Genomic DNA, 19,598 nt, shown 5'->3' on the forward strand with positions numbered 1-19,598 from the left:
CACTTCTAAATTCCACTTTATTTAAATAGTTTTTCAATTAATGTGTGCATCAATTATCGCAATTCACATGTACATTCACACAATTTTTATAACGCGCTTAACTGTTGTTAATATTAAACAAAGTGTCTGTTGTCAATAAATAAATCAATAATTAACAGAAGGTAAATATAGTTTGAATAAATCAAATTATTATTTGATATTTTAGTATTACATCACTACATGAAATTCTCAACTAAATACTGCCTCAAAAGAGCAAACCGATGAGAAATATGTACACAGACAGAATGACAGACATATCAAAATAGAAGCATCACAATTATGAACCGTTCTGATCAATTATTTTACCTAGCACATATTGCTATTTTATAGGTAAAAACTAAAAATAAGCATGTCTTGTTTATACAATAAATAAGTTAAATATTGTCAGGTGTTTTCCTGCCTTCCCAATATTTCAAGAGGAGGAATTCCATCGTAAATGCTCAGGACTGCGAGTTTTTTAAGAAGCCAACGCAGGCACTTATTGACTATCATGCTTAAATTGTATGTATAAATGATCTTCAAAGGTATGCATGGCGTCAATCTAATGACAAGTGCTGTACCAGGCTATCTTTTTGATTGGCCGGTTTAATTACATCGATTGGGATCTGAAATAAAGACAGGTATGTTAATGTTAATTTCAGTTCATTATTCTGATTGTGTTACTAAGGAAAGCAATGAAAAAGAACAAAACTGACATATGGTGCTAAAGCTTCATTGATTTGAATATATAGATAAGTGGTCCGAGATATATTTCCTAATTATTAAATATTTACTGCAAAATAATATGAACATGTAATGAAAAAAGTTTTTTATCTCTAATTCCACTAATGCAAAAGGAAGCTGATATACAATACGCAACAGTACACGTCCACATGCTGATTAACATGTTTGGAGAGTTGCATGACAAAATAAGAAATATGTTTTGAGGTTATATATGCCAAAACAACCTGACAGGCGGACAAACGTTTAGACGGACCAGTGTTCCCTTAAACTGTCTCTGAAAGTAGGTATTTACAAAAAGCCTTCACACGTCTCACAAACTCACAAAGGTTCTATGTGCAGGATGTTCACAGGCAGCAGGTCAGATAACATGGAGAGGAGAGAATCTCAGCACATCGACAGCTGCTGGCTTGAAAGCTGTGACTGTAACTGCATCCAGAACAAACTTAACGCCTTGATATTCGGGTTGTCTGGAAAAAGTAGATTGCGTGTCAAACTTGCCAGATAATTATGCAAATATGTCAAGCATTTTTTACATTATAGAAATTGTCTTTGTCAACCATAAGCTTCCATATTGCTTAGTCAACATACACAGATTTGAACAGAACAAATTTTGTGGCAACAACGTTTCAGAGATGGAAAGCTTCTGAAAATGATATAGACATGCAATGCAATCATTTTAAATCAACATAGAATATGTGTTGAGTTAATTTCAGTATATTATTAAACTTTATTTCACAGGTGGTTATAGAGAAACAAATATGTTCACCAGGTGCATAGCAATGGGGGAAAGGGACTTTCTCTTAATCCCCGAGTGTAATAAATATCCTAATATTTCATCACTTTACATTGGCAATACTTCAAAATACATGAAAATAGCTCAGATATCATGTCTTTGCGTAATACTGTATTAATGTGGGACCTTAGTCAAGTGGTGGGATGTTGGTCTAGGAATGGAAAGGTCCCAAGGTAGAATTCTGCTCAGACCACAGAACAGTACATATCAAACAATTAATCCCATTCTTGTTCTATTGGGTACCTGTGAGGGAAATAAGCAAATCTGCTGTGGTTGCATACTGTGCAGAATGTAAACGGACGACTAATATCCCAGTGATCTGGTGCCACAGTGTACGTTTTGCAATGGTTAGGGGACTTACCTATTGAGATGTAGTGGCTGAGTTGGAGTTGTTAGGATATTTCTCTGTGAACAGAAAACCAGCTCTTTGCGCATCACTGACATATGTCCCTGTAAACCAAATAATTAATGCATTCTGAAATAGCATCAGTTATATTGGAGGTCAATCAATGTTGTTTGATTACATAATATAAGAAATACATTATGTTTGAAGGCTCTTGATACAAATGAGGTATACAATTAACACTTCACACACACACAGCCTACTATATACTGTTCACTTGATACAATCATTTGTCATCCATATCTAACCAATCTGCATTAAGTTACGTGTAACTCCAAAAGAGTTGGACGGACATAAGGAAGAATGGAAGGACGGAGAGAATTCTACAATTCTATACGACCTCCCCCCTGCACCCTTTCAAGGCAATACAAAATGGCAACTATTATGAATATTTACAATTACGTAATGAATTAAGTTTAAGTTAGCAGCAATGATAGAGTATTACCCATGTATAACACGCACACACTATTGAAATAAAATTATGAGTAGTAACACACTGCACATTATACACAGTAAATTACAGGACCAATGTACCTTGTAGAAGAGGTAATATCAGCCCACTTGGCAGGAAAGTTTGGAGCCCCAGCTTTAGACTGGCTGCACCTATCCGGGCCCACCTTACCAGACAGCCTGTTGTTCAGCTGGGTACCGATCTATGACTGCATGGGATCCTGTAGGAACCTCCTCTTAAAACAAAATTCAGGAACTTAAATAAATATTGAAGGGAATAATTGTATAATGTGCTGAAGTCATTTAAATAATTGATTTGCTAAAATTAAATAAAATTTAACAAGTCTATTACAGAGGATTTTGTATGCAAGGATAAACGCTTCGTTCAAGGGCTGAATTTCGACCAAAACATAGACAAAACTATGCCTTGACCTTCTATGATTAAACCTGATAATAGATCAATTGCTATTTGCTATTTATTTACCAAGTTGATTAATTTAAAAAACACATACTTACCATTTGATGCTTGGACCTTTTTCTCAATCAGGCAGAACAAATACTGATGTTAAGTGAACTATATGAGCCTCATTCTGGGAACATAGGGCTTAATGTATGTGCAATCTGCACAGGCTAATCTGGGATGACACTTTAATAGGACTTAATGTATGTGCAGTCTGCACAGGCTAATCTGGGATGACACTTTAATAGGACTTAATACATGTGCAATCTGCACAGGCTAATCTGGGATGACACTTTAATAGGACTTTATGTAGGTGCAGTCTGCACAGGCTAATCTGAAATGACACTTTAATAGGACTTAATGTATGTGCAGTCTGCACAGGCTAATCTGGGATGACAATTTAATAGGACTTAATGTATGTGCAGTCTGCACAGGCTATTCTGGGATGACAATTTAAGCACATACATGAAGCCCCATATCCCAGAACACTGCTCAGATACTACTTATTGTTCTTGTTGCTGCTGCTGCTGGGACTGGGCCATAGACAGAGATGGAGCAAGCCCTGACGCTGAAGTCGCCACCCCAAACCTGAGAATTGCTGACAACAACTGTTGTTGAATGGCGTCAATCGCATACTGCTCTCCAGGCCTAAGGTTCACATTATTCGAGAACAACATATCGAGGTCAGTCACATTAACGGACGTGTCATGCAACGCCTGCTCTACCTGTTGGATCAGATCGTTTCAGTTCGAGCGACTTGTCCGGCCTAATTTGTCGACGCCCATCATTCAATTGTTGCTAAGCGACATGGATGCTGAGACGGAAGTCAAACTCACCAAGGCTCTGCTGTTGGAAGTGTTGATGTAGCCAACATGGGAGGATATATTGATAGGAGGCTTGGTAGTCTGACGCAAGACGTCTTCATGCTGATTTTCTTAAGCAAGTTGTAGTATTTGTGCAAGAAGGGGGTTGTCATCGACTTTCATTTCAATGACGTTTGTCATGTTTGCTAGTAAAGTTCACTGAAAAGGAAATGGAAAGTAAACTAAAACCGGATTGTTTAGTGACACATGAATAAGCCTTGAAACACCTTACCTTACAGACCTGTTTTTTAAATGCCAAACATCGTGCCTATAATTGATATTTAAAATATTGCAATTAATTTTTCACCAATTAGAATTCAGAATAACGTAGTATCAATGTTTTACGTGCACCAACTTGAAATTGGAATTTTTGGGTTTGTAGCGAGGTGTTATATCTATTTTTTGTAAATCAAAAACAGGCATTACTTGAGCAGTTTAGAATGTGAGACTGTACACCTTTAATTGTGTGACTAAAGAACTTTAAATTTGAGACTACATAATTTTAAATGAGATTCTCAGCAATTAAAAATGTGTGACAACACAACTTTAAATGTTACAATCTACATATTTAAGTGTGAGTCTGCACACCTTTAAATGTGACAGTTTATGACATATACCTGAGACTTAACAACTTTCAATGTGAGACAATATAACTGTTTGGCATTTAATAAGAAACAATAGATGTGAGTTCAAAATAGTAATTAAACTAAGTGAAATAAGCGAACTAAAGCTTTGTCACAGATGTGACGAATACCCCCACATGCCGCATTGACACATAATATTTTGCATGTCGTCTTCACAAAAAAACAGCGGACACCATGCTCTATTCTTAAAACGCAATAGTGACCTCTTGACCTAGTTTTTCACACAGAAAGGCCCATGTTCTGACTTGGCCTTAAGATCATCTCCATAAAACTTCTGAACATGTTTGGTGAAGATCGGATGTAAACTACTTGAATTAGAGAGCGGACACCTTGCTGAATGTTAAAAATGCACAAAGTGACCCGGTGACCTAGTTTTAGGCTTGGAATGGCCCATGTTCAAACTTGTCCTAGAGATCATTTAGAAAAAACTTGTGACCACGTTTGGTAAGGATTGGATGAAAACTACTTGAATTAGAGAGCGGACAACATGCTGAATGTTTAAAATGCACTAAGTGACACCGTGACCGAGTTTTTAACCCGACAAAGCCCATGTTTAAACTTGGCCTATACATCATGTGGTAAAGATCGGATGAAAACTACTTGAATTAGAGAACGGACACTAAATACGGATCGACAGACAGACCGACAGACTAGTTCACTCCTATACTACCTATATACCCCCCTAAACTTCGTTTGTGCGGGTATAATTAAGCCAGTTATTCTGATAAAAAACTTTATAATGTGCTATAACTAGGGGCTAGCTCTATGCAGAGTTTATTGTAACCATTTTTGGATTGGGACAATTCGTAAAAAATCATAGTGTTTTGAATTAAATTGGGAAAATGGTTGTAGTTTTTGCTAAACATAATTTAAAAATTGAGAATAAGTGCTATCAAGATAAATTGCACTAAGGTTCAACTTATAGAGCTGCATAAGGAAACAAACTCAATTTGTAACCCATTAAAACATTGTTCGGGGTCAAACCTTGAATTGAAAACTTTAGCCAATAATAATGGAAAAAATAAACTGTTTAAGATTAGGAATGGGACTCAAGTTTGGCCCCAATTTCGACACAATTAATAACACTGTATGATCTCACCTGAAGCTCAAGAAGCTGAGCTGATATGCTGGCTTCGCTGATATTGCCAAAGGCTGAATTTGAGTTCTGATTAACTCAATGTTGCAACCTATCAAAACATTCTTTTTCTTGCGGGAAACCATGAATTGAGAACTTAAGCCAGTAATCATGGATATAGACTTTTTGAGATAACAATGGGGCTGAATTTCAGCCCTAATTTCAACAACAATATTAACACTGTAAGGTCTCACCTGAAGCTCAAGAAGCGGAGATGACATGCTGGCCTTGCTGATATTGCTAAGAGCCGAGTTTGAGTTCTGCTTTCTTCAGGTTGAGAGTCGAAGGGCGTACTGGACCACACAACAAAACTGCTAATATTTTTCAAAGCCTTCTCTTGCATCAATTCAATGCGAGGCCTTCTGGGCTTGGAGTGCTAAGTCCTCATACCAAACCCAGACATGTTCACTTTAAGCACCTTGTTCACAATAGTGGGCGTAATTTGCGGCTGTGGCACACCCCATGTATGTATGGATCTCTTAGTGTTTACAACAAGGTCTTTACTGCCTTTCTGTGTCATCATGGATGTATTGTGCTCTGGGTGTTTACAACCAAGTCTTTACTGTCTTTCTGTGTCAGTATGGATGTATTGTGCTCTGGGTGTTTACATCCAAGTCATTACTGCCTCTCTGTGTCAGCATGGATGTATCGTGCTCTGAGTTCACAGCAAAGTCATTACTGCGTTTCTGTGTCAACAAGGATGTATTGCGCTCTGTGTTCACAACCAAGTCATAATTGCCTTTCTGTGTCAGCATGGATGTATTGTGCTCTGTGTTCACAGTCAAGTCATTACTGCCTTTCTGTGTCAGCATGGATATATTAAGCTCTGTGTTCACAGCCAAGTCATTACTGCCTTTCTGTGTCAGCACGGATGTATGTTGCTCTGTGTTCACAGCCAAGTCATTACTGCCTTTCTGTGTCAGCATGGATGTATTGTGCTCTGTGTTCAGAGCCAAGTCATTACTGCCTTTCTGTGTCAGCAAATGATGTATTGTGCTCTGGGTGTTCACAGCATAGTCATTACTGCTTTTCTGTGTCAGCATGGATATATCTTGCTCTGGGTGTTCACTGCATAGTCATTACTGCCTTTCTGTGTCAGCATGGATATATTGTGCTCTGGGTGTTCACAGCATAGTCGTGACTGCCTTTCTGTTTCCGCATGGATGTAGCATGCTCTGGGTGTTCACAGCATAGTCATTACTGCCTTTCTGTGTCAGCATGGATGTAGCATGCTCTGGGTGTTCACAGCATAGTCATTACTGCCTTTCTGTGTCAGCATGGATGTAGCATGCTCTGGGTATTCACAACCAAGTCATTACTGCATTTCTTTGTCAGCAAGGATGTAGCGTGCTCTAGGTTTTCACCACTAAGTCATTACTGCCTTTTTGTGTCAGCATGGATGTATCGTGCTCTGGGTATTCACAACCAAGTCATTACTGCTTTTCTTTGTCGGTAATATTGCCAAAAGTCCGTTCTATTATGATATTTTGGCCGCTGAATGGACAATCTGGGGCAGTCCGTAACCCTACTGTCATCTAAACTATCAACAGCACAAGCATCCCACTAGGAAAGCTTAAGCTTTTATTGTTCCTTGATTTTCTCCCGTTCAATTTCTGTTTGTCCCATAAAGATTGGAACAAGTTATTGAACTTTTTGTTCTTCAGGATATTTGTTGTGATGTCCAACAGCAACAACTGACTGTTAGCGTTACCATAACTACTGCTATAACTTTTCGTGTCTGTAAAACTCGTCCCTCTCAGGCCCACGCGGAACTCTAGCTTAACAAAACTACCCAGGCTTATGTGTGGACAACTCGACGTTTGACCAGAATCATGCTCAGAATTTCCTGCAGAACGGAGTTGTTCAACGATGCTGACTTTTTCAGTCAGGAGGTCAAGGGGAAGGAGTTAGAAGTCAGAGGAGGGGAAGGGTTGTTCTGGACTGGGGCTCCTGCAGGCGGGACTCGTGCGGTTGCTGGGCCAACTCGATATCAATGCTGGTGCTCTGCTGAAAACAACAACAACACAGTGGGTGATAGGAACTTGTAACAATTATATTATAATCTATAACAAACTATGCCTCTTGACTGGCTGTGAAGGTTTTCAACAACATGAATTTCTAATCCGGCATTTTATTGGTTCCTTGTCATTTTGTATTAAAACAAGAAAAGTGTTGGCTAATGCTATACTTATCTGTACATTTATATCTATTATCTTGACTCCATTTCCAGAAATGTATTTTCATAAACCAATATGCGGATCACTAATGTTAGAAAGTGTCGTCCCAGATTAGCATGTGAAATTCACATAAGCTAATAAGGGAGGGTACTTTCTGACTAGACTGGATTTTCATAAAGAGGATTATTTGTTCAATGAAAAATACCTTTAAGAGGAAAGTGTTGTCCGTGATTAGCCTGTGCAAACTGCACAGGCTAATCTGTGACAACAATTTAAGCACATGCATTAGGCCCCATTTTTCCACATCACAGCTTATTTATCTATTAGCCAATTTTTTGCTGCAAAACACAAAGAAGGAAAACCATTTGGTTAAAAATTTAATATTTTTAATTGTACTAATTCTATTAATCACATTACTTTTAAAATGTCATTAGATATGTTTTGTTGTTATTATATGTTTCAATAAATGGGAGGCAACAATATTAATATTTAATAATAATATTAATGTCTCACCAACGTTGCAAAAAAACACACACACATATTATTTTACCTTGCCTTTACTGATCTTTGATGGTTAAAATCTGTTTAAATTCACATTAGAAAACAGTCTTAAAGTCAATCAACATGCAAGTTGTAAGACATAATACAAATAAATAAAACATTAAACAACTTAAGGGCAACAACTCACTGCTGGTGCAGATCTACAGTTCTCTCCCTTGTTAGTTTCAGCTAAAATGTCCTTCATGTTGCAATACGAGGACATGGGAAGGCTGTCTCACCCTCACATCGCTGGACTTTGATTTGGCTGAGCCTTTCACTACTCCTTGGTCTTCTGAGCTTAGCAGTTGCTGTAACATTGAGAAAGCCGATAGTCTTTTGAACTTGCCAAAAAAGTATCTGTACCACACCAACGAGGAAAATTAGCGTAATATTATCAAACATCGGGAAAATTCTATCTTTTAATTTGAGAATTATATGTCGTTAATTGCATGGAACTTCATTGCACAAATCCAATCAAAATATATTCTTTGACATGCGTTTTTGTTGAAATGTTCAGTTGCAGTGCTCATTTTATTAGTCCACTTGCATATAAGGAAGTGCCTATCACGTGTACTTTATAAAGATGGAAAAGTTTTTTTCACACATACACCTTGGAGTAAAAATTATGTTTCAGGCCATTTGCCCTTAATTACCATCATATTACAATACAAGTTTGCCTGTACTTTGATAAATCTATATTTTCACAGTTACCAATAACAAAACAATATTTTGTCCAAGTTATTTAAAACATTAACTGTGTTTGATATGATATTTTGTGAACAAAATACGACTCAAAATTTTTAATTTTGTGAAAAAATGAGTAACCAACTCTTTAAAAATGGCAAACTATGTTAAATTGGGAAATTTTGAGCTACTATTAGAATTGCTCAATATGTATGTTAAATTTGCATTTATATGTACACCAATTTTTTAATTACCAGTTTTTAATCATAGTGGTTTTTATACCATATTTGTTCTAATCAGAATTTACAAATACCAACAGACTGGAAGCAGACTAAACTTGAGCCATATTCAGGACAACTGGGCTTAATGAATATGTATAGTACCACATTAGCCTGTGAAGTCCACACAGGCTAACTTGAGACGACACTTTCCACCAAGACATGATTTTTGTTTAGAAATAATTTCTTTAAAGCGAAAATTTCCTCAAAAATGGAAAGCATTATCCCTGATAATTCAGAGTGCGCACTGCACAGGCTAATCTGTGGATGGTACATAATATGCATTAAGCACCATTTTCCCATAACAAGGCTCACCTGGTATCATCTTGTACAACTCTGTAACAGACTGTAGGGGGATTTACTTTGAGCCTCATACCGAGAAAACAGGGCTTTATAAATTGTGCACAAAGTGTCTGCCCAAATAAGCCTACCGTAGGTTTCCACGTATAGCGCGCAGTGTTTTACCTCCAAAATTCAAATTAAAAAGCTGGTGCGCGCTATACATTGATACAACGCCATCCTGGCTGCTAGATTGGTAAAAAATATGTTGTGTAATCGTAAATAATCAAAATAGCCGCCATGTTTTTTTCCAGAAAACTACCACCCTATAATCGTACAGACTGAGGGGCCATTGTCGAAACAACTGGTAGATATGAATGCGGTAGAAGAAGTTTTGGTAAAAAATAAATATGTTTGAATAAACTTGCGGACATTTCTTTGTTTGTGTTTACACTTCTTAATGGATGAATTCCGATGGGGATTGTTGTCGACATTCCGGAGAGCAGGCAAGGGTAGGTGCGAACGAGGTCTTTTTTGCATGTACGGTAGGTGTGAAAGGGGGTCATTTTTCACTTCGTAATTGGCAGATGTTATTGAGTAATATGTGCCACGACTTGTTAAGACGCTAATTGACATTTGAGACACTAATTGACACTTGAGAACGTGAAGATATGCAAATGCATTTTGTGTGTTAAATATTGAATGTTGAACAGTGGTGTACCTCAACAACTGTATCCCCGTCTCCCATGCCACATTCAAATTTACCGGTAATGCCCATGCTTTCCCCGAGGAAAAATCACACAATGTACACTATTCTTATTTTCTCACGTTTTCATGAAATGCACGTGGACTGTTAATCTTTTGCTAGAAAATTACAAAATTGTAAAAAAAAGTATAGTGCTATGCAACCCATGCTCCTAATCATAATGACGCTTCCTATTTTGAATGCTTAATTAAGCTTACCAATGCCCCTGATTATTGGATATTGTGCAATAGTAAAATGGCGGCCATTTTCAGTCCGATTAGGTGGTTTTATTGTCTTTAAATATTTTTTTCTCCATTTTTGCATTTAAAAAACAGCCTGCGCGCTATACACGGGTGCGCGCTATATGTGGAAACCTACGGGTAACAACTTAAAATGAAAGACTACATAATTTTTAATTTGATACTCGGCAACTTTAACTGTAAAACAATACAACTTTTAACATGACACTGAACAACTTAAAATATGAGACTGTACATATTTAAATGTGCACATCTACGCGAGACTAAACAACTTGCAATAGACAATACAACAAGTCACAATACAACAAGTCACAATAAGACACAATACTGTAAGTATATGAGTACTTGATCACACACGTTTTGCCTATGGATTAGACAGAAATGCAAAAACAGATGAAAGTCTATGGTGAATTAAGTATATGATATTCTGTCTTGCTACCAGGGGCCATTATACTAGTAATAATAGCCTATTCTGGTTAAATTTTTTATATGTATGTGATATTGAATCGATACTAGTTGATGTCTACATTTTATGCAATTGTTTTTGTAAGACAGACCTTAGATGTAAAGTTTAGTCACTGGCGTTAAAAGTGTGTGCATAAGGATATAAAAGCAGTATAGTGATATTGTCTTTGCAAACATCCGGTTTCTAATTTAAATAAAAATCATAATCAGTTATACATGAACACAAATACTTAACAATTTATAATTTTTGATTTGTATTTTGATTGTACTAAGTTTCAACTTATACAGCTTAATAAGGCAAGTAACTCATTGTTGCAACCTATCAAACACTTTTTTTGGCAAATAATGCATTGTAAATTTTAACCAGTAAATATTTATAAAACAAGGGCTGTTTGTAAAACATGCATGCCCCCCATATGGGCTCTCCGTTGGAGTGACAGCCATTGTGTGAATATGTTTTTTGTCACTGTGCCCTTGACCTTTGACCTAGTGACCTGAAAATCAATAGGGGTCATCTGCCAGTCATGAATAGTGTACCTATGAAGTTTCATGATCCTAGGCATAAGCGTTCTTGAGTTATCATCCGGAAACCATTTTACTATTTCAGGTCACCATGATCTTGACCTTTGACCTAGTGACCTTAAAATCCATAGGGGTCATCTGCGAGTCATGATCAATCTACCTATCAAGGTTCATGATCCTAGGAATAAGCGTTCTTCAGTTATCATCTGGACACCATTTTACTATTTCGGGTCACGGTGACCTTAACCTTTGACCTAGTGACCTCAAAATCAATAGGGGTCATCTGTGAGTAATGATCAATGTACCTATGAAGTTTCATGATCCTAAGCATAAGCGTTCTTGAGTTATCATCTGGAAAGCATTTTACTATTTCAGGTCACCATGACCTTGACCTTTGACCTAGTGACCTGAAAATCAATAGGGGTCATCTGCAAGTCATGATCAATGTACCTATCAAGTTTCATGATCCTAGGCATAAGCGTTCTTGAGTTATTATCCGGAAACCATTTAACTATTTCGGGTCACTGTGACCTTGACCTTTGATATAGTGAGCTGAAAATCTTTAGGGTTCAACTGCGAGTCATGATCAATCTACCTATCAAGTTTCATGATCCTAGGCATAAGCATTCTTGAGTTATCATCCGGAAACCATTTTACTATTTCGGGGCAATGTGACCTTGACCTTTGACCTAGTGACCTGAAAATCAATAGGGGTCATCTGCGAGTCATGATCAATCTACCTATCAAGTTTCGAGATCCTAGGCCTAAGCGTTCTTGAGTTATCATCCGGAAACCATTTAACCATTTCGGGTCACGGTGACCTTGACCTTTGACCTAGTGACCTGAAAATCAATAGGGGTCATCTGCGAGTCATGATCAATCTACCTATCAAGTTTCGAGATCCTAGGCCTAAGCGTTCTTGAGTTATCATCCGGAAACCATTTAACCATTTCGGGTCACGGTGACCTTGACCTTTCACCTAGTGACCTCAAAATCAATAGGGGTCATCTGCGAGTCATGATCAATGTACCTATGAAGTTTCATGATCCTAGGCCCAAGCGTTCTTGAGTTATCATCCACAAACCACCTGGTGGATGGACCGACCGACAGACCGACCAACAGACCGACATGTGCAAAGCAATATACCCCCTCTTCTTCGAAAGGGGGCATAAGAAATTAGACTTTTTGAGGAATGGGGCTGAATTTAAGCCCAATCTTTGACAAAGTTACTAACACTGTAAGGTCTCACCTGAAGCTCAGAAGCTGAGCTGATATGCTGGCCTCGCGGGTATTGTTAAGGGCCGAGTTTGAGTTCTGATTAACTTCGGGCTGAGAGTCGAAGGGTGTACTGGAGCATACAACAAAACTGGTGTCATGTTTTTTAGCCTTCTTTAGTCCCAATTCAATGCAATGCCCTTTGGGCTCGGAGTACATAATCGGACGTGTTTACTTTTAGCAACTTGTTTTCAATAATGGGGGGAATTTGCGTCTGTGGTGCACCACATGAATATATTGTGCGCTGAGGACAGTCTGTAACGCTACTACTGTCCTAACTATCTACAGCAGATATACTTCTGAATGAATCATTTCAATTGTTCCTTTTTTTCTCTCGTTCCTTGCTGAATATATAGCTGTCTTATAAAGAATTGAACAAACTATTCAACGTTTAATCCTTCGTGAGATTCTTCGTGATGTCCACAGTGAGAACTAACTGTTTGCGTTAACTGTTAGCATTACCATAAGTACTGCTATAACGTCTCGCTTCTGTAACACTCATCCCACTCTGGCACTAGAGCTAAACAAAACTACTCGGGCTTGCTTGGGGAAATCTCGACACGGATATTTCGGTTGTTCATAACAGCGCGTGAAAACTTGACGTGCTGAGGATTTATTGCACAGACTTGTGTAAAGATGCTTACCCTTTGAGGCCGGAGGTCCAGTGGGAGGAGCTAGGGATCAGGGGAGGGAAAGGATGGTTCTGTATTGGGGCTCCTGCAGGCCAGACTGGTGCTGTTGCTTGGCCAACTCGATATTAATGCTGGTGCTCTCCTGAAAACAACAACACTAGATTGGGGGATATGAACTTGTAACACTTTTTTATAATACAATGCATAATACACTACATATATGCCTCTTGATTGGATGTGAAGGTTTTCAACAGCAAAACATAATTATCTGAATTTCTAATTTGGCATTTCATTGGTGCCTTGTCCTAAATAGCAATTAATGAAAATTAATGCAATTAAACCATTTCGTATTAAAACATTAAAAGTGTTGGCTAATGCTTAAATAACCTGTAAATTCATAATAATTATTCTTACTTAACTTTCAGTGTAATTTATAAGCCAAATTGCCCCTCATCAATTTTACAAGCTTTCATCCCAGATTAGCATGTGAAATCCACATAAGCAAATCAGGGAGGATACTTTCTGACGATACTGGATGTTCACAAAAGAAGATACTTATTTTCAACAAAACATACCTTTAAAGAGGTAATTGTTGTCCCTAAGTAGCCTGTGCGGACTGCACAGGCTAATCTGGGACTACAATCTAAGCACATGCATTAAGCCCTATTATTTCACAGCGTGGCTCATTGATGTTTTTAGCAAGTTTTTTTCCTGCATAACAACAAAAAAGAATGGAAAATCATCTTGTTAAAAGTAATAAATGGTTTATTGTTCTCATAATCATAAACGGTTAACTTTTACAATTCATTCAGAGAGGATTTACTGTTGATACAAGTTTCAACCAGCAAATTCGTTGAATTGATATCCCCTGCCAATATGCTTCTGGACACAAAAGTGTTATATTTATCACTCAAAAAAGCATTTTTTCAAGATACAAAGTGCCATAACTCTGTTATAAACAGATGGTGTACAACGCCGTTTGGCGTGCATCATTCTCTTATCAATATATATACTCATACCAAGTTTCAATGCAATCCGCTAAAGCACTTCAAAGATATGGCTCCGAACGAATGGACGGACGGAAAGACAGACGGACAGACAACGCCAAAACAATATCTATCCACCTATGGCGGGGGATAATAATAAATGGGAGGCAACAACTTCATATTAATGTATTCCCAAAGTTACAAAAACACACACACCATTTTTACCATGCCTTTACAGGTCTTTGGTGTTAAACTCTGTTTAAATTCACACTAGACAACAGTTCCAAAGTAAACCAGCATGTCATAAAAGTTGTAAGATATATTACAAATTAATAAAATATGAAACAATTTAATGGCAACAACTCACTGCTGGTACATATTGACAGTTCTCTCCCTTGTTAGTGTAAGCTAAATTAATTAAAGGCCACAATATACTAAATGATTCCCCTATATAATTCAATGTAAAAGCGTCAACTTAAAGAGAAAATAAATGCAACATTTTGAACATAGAGACCACCATAACCAAACTTTTACTGAAAGTTCATTCTAAGTTGAATCAATTTAAGCAATAAAAAAGATATGTCATGTTAAAACCAAACATTAACTTTACTCAAATCAAACTCTACTTCTTTTGCGCCTTAAATTTTGCGGCCATTTTCTAGTGCAATGTAACTGTTTTCAGGTCAAACTTGTACTTTAGTCCCTAACTTTATCATATGTCAGGGATTAAATACTGAGCACCTTTTCTTTCCCTTCCAATATATCCAAGAGATAAAGTCAGAACACCAGTCTAAAGTGTAAAACATGGCTTCGAGTAAAATATGATTTTTTTAGTCAGTACAGCCCTACATGAAACAATTATTTAGTATAATGTAACCTATAAAACAACCTGAACTGTTTAAAACGCAAAAAATATGCACTTCCTTATCATTTTTCATCTATCCTCAATGTGCATGCCAAACTTCAGATTGATCCTTTACGTAGAAATGTTTGAACAATGAAAATTATTATAATAATGCCTGATAAGACATATGGCTTCCATTGTCGGTGCTTAAATTTATAAAGGGCGATCAAGAGCAAATAATATTAACTTATATAACAGAATACAGTAAATATACTGTAAACTTCTTATATGCTTTATCGAAGAAGAAATATAATATTATTAAAACGTGTTTGGGCTTCTTTCAGTGCGAATTTGTGAGTTTAGATGTGCTCAATACAAGATTCTGTACTTTTTATTATCCCTAGGCCATAGGCGGAGGGATACTGTTTTGCGTTGTCTGTCAGTCCTTCCGTCCGTCCGTCTTTCCGTCCGTCCGCCCGTCTGTCCGGAGCCATATCTTGTAAGTGCTTTGGCGGATTTCATTGAAACTTGGTATGAGTATGCATATGGATAAGAGGATGATCCACGCCAAATGGCATTGTACACCATCAGTTAATAATAGAGTTATGGCCCTTTGTATCTTGAAAATGCTTTTTGTGTGTCCGGAGCCATATTTTTGAAGTGCTTTGGCCGATTTTATTGAAACCTGTAATGCGTATATATATGGATAAGAGGATGATGCACGCCAAATGGCAGTGTACACCATCTGTTCATAACAGAGTTTTGGCCCTTTGCATCTTGAAACATTGTTGTTTTGAGTGTCAAATATAATACTTTTGTGTCCAGAAGCATATTGGCGTGTGCTATCAATTCAACGAATTTGCTTGTTTTAATTATTTTCCCATACAAATTTCCAATTTAATTATTTTCCTTTACACTTTTCAATACTCGTTAACTCCATGAAACAAAACGCATTTATTCCATGAAACTAACAAGAACGCATAATATCCTGTGAAAAAATGGTGGTTTTATGTAAATCATGCTCCTTTGTGACGGGGCCTGTTTTGACTAAAAAAACAAAACTGTATACTCAATGAAAACTTAACACCTCCTCGCAATAAGACTCTATACGGCATTAGATGGAATAGATTCCAATCAAATAAGCTTAATTAAATATCTTACAGCTTTACAAAAACTCAAGGCCTGCATGGGGATGACAGAAATTATTGCGGTGTTGTGTTTCTGAGGTGTCTGTATCGGTAAGTTGGAAAGCATCGAGCTGGAGAAGGGTTTGAGTTATTGATCATCAAGTAAAATAAGTTGTACTGAAAACACAATATACACAAGAATAGACGCCATTTTACCTTCTGTGAAATCATATCGCGGGACATTATTTTTTATTGATTTTAAGGGTTAAACGATCCACAAATTAAATACAAACACACTGGAAAATAACTTACACAAATTCCATATTTATTGTTTCCAAACTGAGAAAGTCATGCATTAACTACCACGTCCATGAAAGTCTTTTTTTAACCACGAAATAACATGCGGACGAATATATATGATTTTACAATAAACAAACAATTTAAAAGGATATTTTACCTTATGTAAATTCATACCATTCTTTGCCACCTCATCTTAATAAACAGGAAATACACAAGCAGGGCTTTTCCTTGAGTATTCATGGGTCTGTTTAATGGACCCATACCCAAAGCGTGTTATATGCTGTTCCTTATGAAAATTATATCTAAATTATGTTTCAATTAGATCTAACAAAGTTTATAACTATTATAATAGGATTTTATTCCTATAATTTGAAGTATAATTAAAACTTATATTAAATGTGTTTTTCCCAAATCAATGGACTTTTAGCACAAAACAAATTCAAAATCCCAAAATTGCATTTTTTCCCAAAGTGGCCAAGAAAAGGCCTGACAAAGCGTCTCTTTTACCTTCTGCGTCATGCTTGTCCCCCACATCCTCAGCATCGTTGACCCGACCCAGCAGCAACTAAAGCAGCAGAATAGCTTGATGTATTTCTTGTATGTATATTTAGGACTCGCACACACTGATATAAATGTAATAACAATCAATAAGACATGTTCAACATCATAAAATATGGCAAATTAATAAATCTCACATCAAGTGTAACCTTTCTGTAAACGTTGCGTAAAATATCAATATATACTCCTCCAAAGATTACTTAAACAATTTCATATTTTATTAAAAAAGTATTCATCAATATACATTTCTTACATGGCATGGTGTTTATAGAAATGAAAGTCTAAAAATAGCCTCAGTTGCTATGTACATGTGCATATATGTAGAAATATTAAATTTTCAGTTGAAATGCTTTGTTTTTTCATGCAAAGTTTACAAGAACTAAATGTTAGGACCATAATGACACAAACGTTATGACAACATAACATAATATGCATTACATCTTATGTTCCAACAAAAACCCTCACAATGTATAATCAGATAACAATATGTGCACATAAATTATTTGTATCTTTAACTACACAAACAATGTTGTATTGTAACATCACACACTACTATGTTCGTATGCTAAACAACACATTTTCATTGAAATACTAATCACTAATTACAACAACTAATACATACATGTACACACTATTCCACTCTGAACACCAGGATGTTGTCGTTCCACAGTCCCACAATGATGGAGGATGTGGTGCTGCAGTAGCAGACTGACCGTGAACACCTCCCTTCATTCTCCCCTGTATACAGAGTGGCAAGCTTACTCTGTCCCTCCCAGCCCACCTGTAGTACAGCGTCGGACCAGAATCCACAGACCAGCACCTGGCCTGCAGGGGTCACATGTAGACCATATGGGTGCTCTAGTGCTGGGTCTGTCAATGTAGCCAGGAGTGTGCCATCCCTGGCCAGGGTGAGAAGCTTGTTCTGGTCATAGTCTGTGATGTACAGCCTGTCTCCTGTGGAACTCACAGCACACTTGTATACTGCAAAACAGAGTAACATCAAGATATTGAATTACTGTCAATGTTAAATAATCTTATTAAACATACTGCAGTGATATTGTATTACGCATATGTTGTTATAAAGAGGCCTTTACACATCTAAAATATATGCATACATTTCATTGATTTAAAAGTTAAGTGTGACAATAAACTTCAGTAGCAGAGCTATTGTGTTTACGTTTGACATGTTTAAATGCGACTGGTGAGTAAGATATGAATTAGAGCAAAATTACACAGATGGAAAGAATTACACATACTAAAACAATTGCTCAGTTCAATCAACAGGTAAACATATTGTACACGTACAATCATTTAACAAGAGTTCCGCGGTCGGAGATGACCGCATTGAAGCCGGATTTTTGATTTAAATGACAGGAAAGTACCTTTCGTGTTTTTGTCAATGCAATACTTAAATTACTGAAATATTGTTCAAAGGTCAAAATGAAATGTAAGTACTTTTCAAGGCATGAGCAAACCTTGTGTTATGTTTTGAATGCATGCATATACATGAACAACAATAACATTTAAGGTCACAAATATGAACTTGAATTGACAATTAGGAAAGTTTGATCTCAATTTTTTTATTTTTTAACATTTTTACATTCAAGGTCACGGTGACCTTGACCTTAAAATGACCAGTGGTCATCTACTAGTTCTGGCCAACCTTCATATCAAGTTTGAAGACTCTAGGTCTAAGCATACCAAAGTATTAACAACTTTAACATATTTACATCCAAGGTCACAGTGACCTCGACCTTCAAATGAATGACCTTGAAATGACCAGTGGTCATCTAAGTGTGCTTGCAAACCTTTACGTCAAGTTTGAGATTCTAGGTCCAAGCATACCAAAGTTATAACAATTTTAACATTTTAACATTGAAGGTCACAGTGACCTTGACCTTCAAATGAATGACATTGAAATGAGCAGTGGTGATCTTCTAGTACTGGCCAACCTTTATGTCAAGTTTGAAGACTCTAGGTACAAGCATACCAAAGTTATAACATGGAATAAGAACTTTAACATTTTTACCTACCAAAGTTATAAGAACTTTAACATTTTTACATTCAAGGTCACAGTGACCTTGACCTTAGAATGAATGACCTTGAAATGACCAGTGGTCATCTAAGTGTGCTTGCAAACCTTCATGTCAAGTTTGAAGACTCTATGTCCAAGCATACCAAAGTTATAACAATTTTAACATTTTAACATTTAAGGTCACAGTGACCTTGACCTTCAAATGAATGACATTGAAATGACCAGTGGTCATCTTCTAGTACTGGCCAATCTTTATTTCAAGTTTGAAGACTCTAGGTACAAGCATACCAAAGTTATAACATGAAATAAGAACTTTAACATTTTTACATTCAAGGTCACAGTGACCTTGACCTTCAAATGAATGACCTTGAAATGTCCAGT

At 36.9% G+C, this 19,598-nt stretch overlaps 1 long non-coding RNA gene across 4 annotated transcripts; it reads right to left on the bottom strand.

Annotated features, from left to right (window-relative positions):
- Nucleotides 1-416: 416 nt before the first annotated feature.
- On the bottom strand, nucleotides 417-17,899 carry LOC127864008 (uncharacterized). Of its 4 annotated transcripts, XR_008041355.1 has the most exons (11): nucleotides 17,805-17,899; nucleotides 17,132-17,189; nucleotides 13,380-13,509; nucleotides 12,710-12,808; nucleotides 8,376-8,535; nucleotides 5,705-7,517; nucleotides 3,594-3,890; nucleotides 2,493-2,644; nucleotides 1,917-2,005; nucleotides 1,085-1,229; nucleotides 417-644 (listed from the first exon to the last, which is right to left on the bottom strand). It is a non-coding gene; the product is annotated as an uncharacterized LOC127864008 (long non-coding RNA). The 4 variants fall into 4 exon arrangements; XR_008041366.1 differs by having other exon boundaries at nucleotides 5,705-7,514; nucleotides 12,710-13,509; XR_008041344.1 differs by having other exon boundaries at nucleotides 12,710-13,509.
- Nucleotides 17,900-19,598: the final 1,699 nt, after the last annotated feature.

This window comes from Dreissena polymorpha, chromosome 1, assembly GCF_020536995.1.
Source record: "Dreissena polymorpha isolate Duluth1 chromosome 1, UMN_Dpol_1.0, whole genome shotgun sequence".
NCBI lineage: Eukaryota > Metazoa > Mollusca > Bivalvia > Myida > Dreissenidae > Dreissena > Dreissena polymorpha.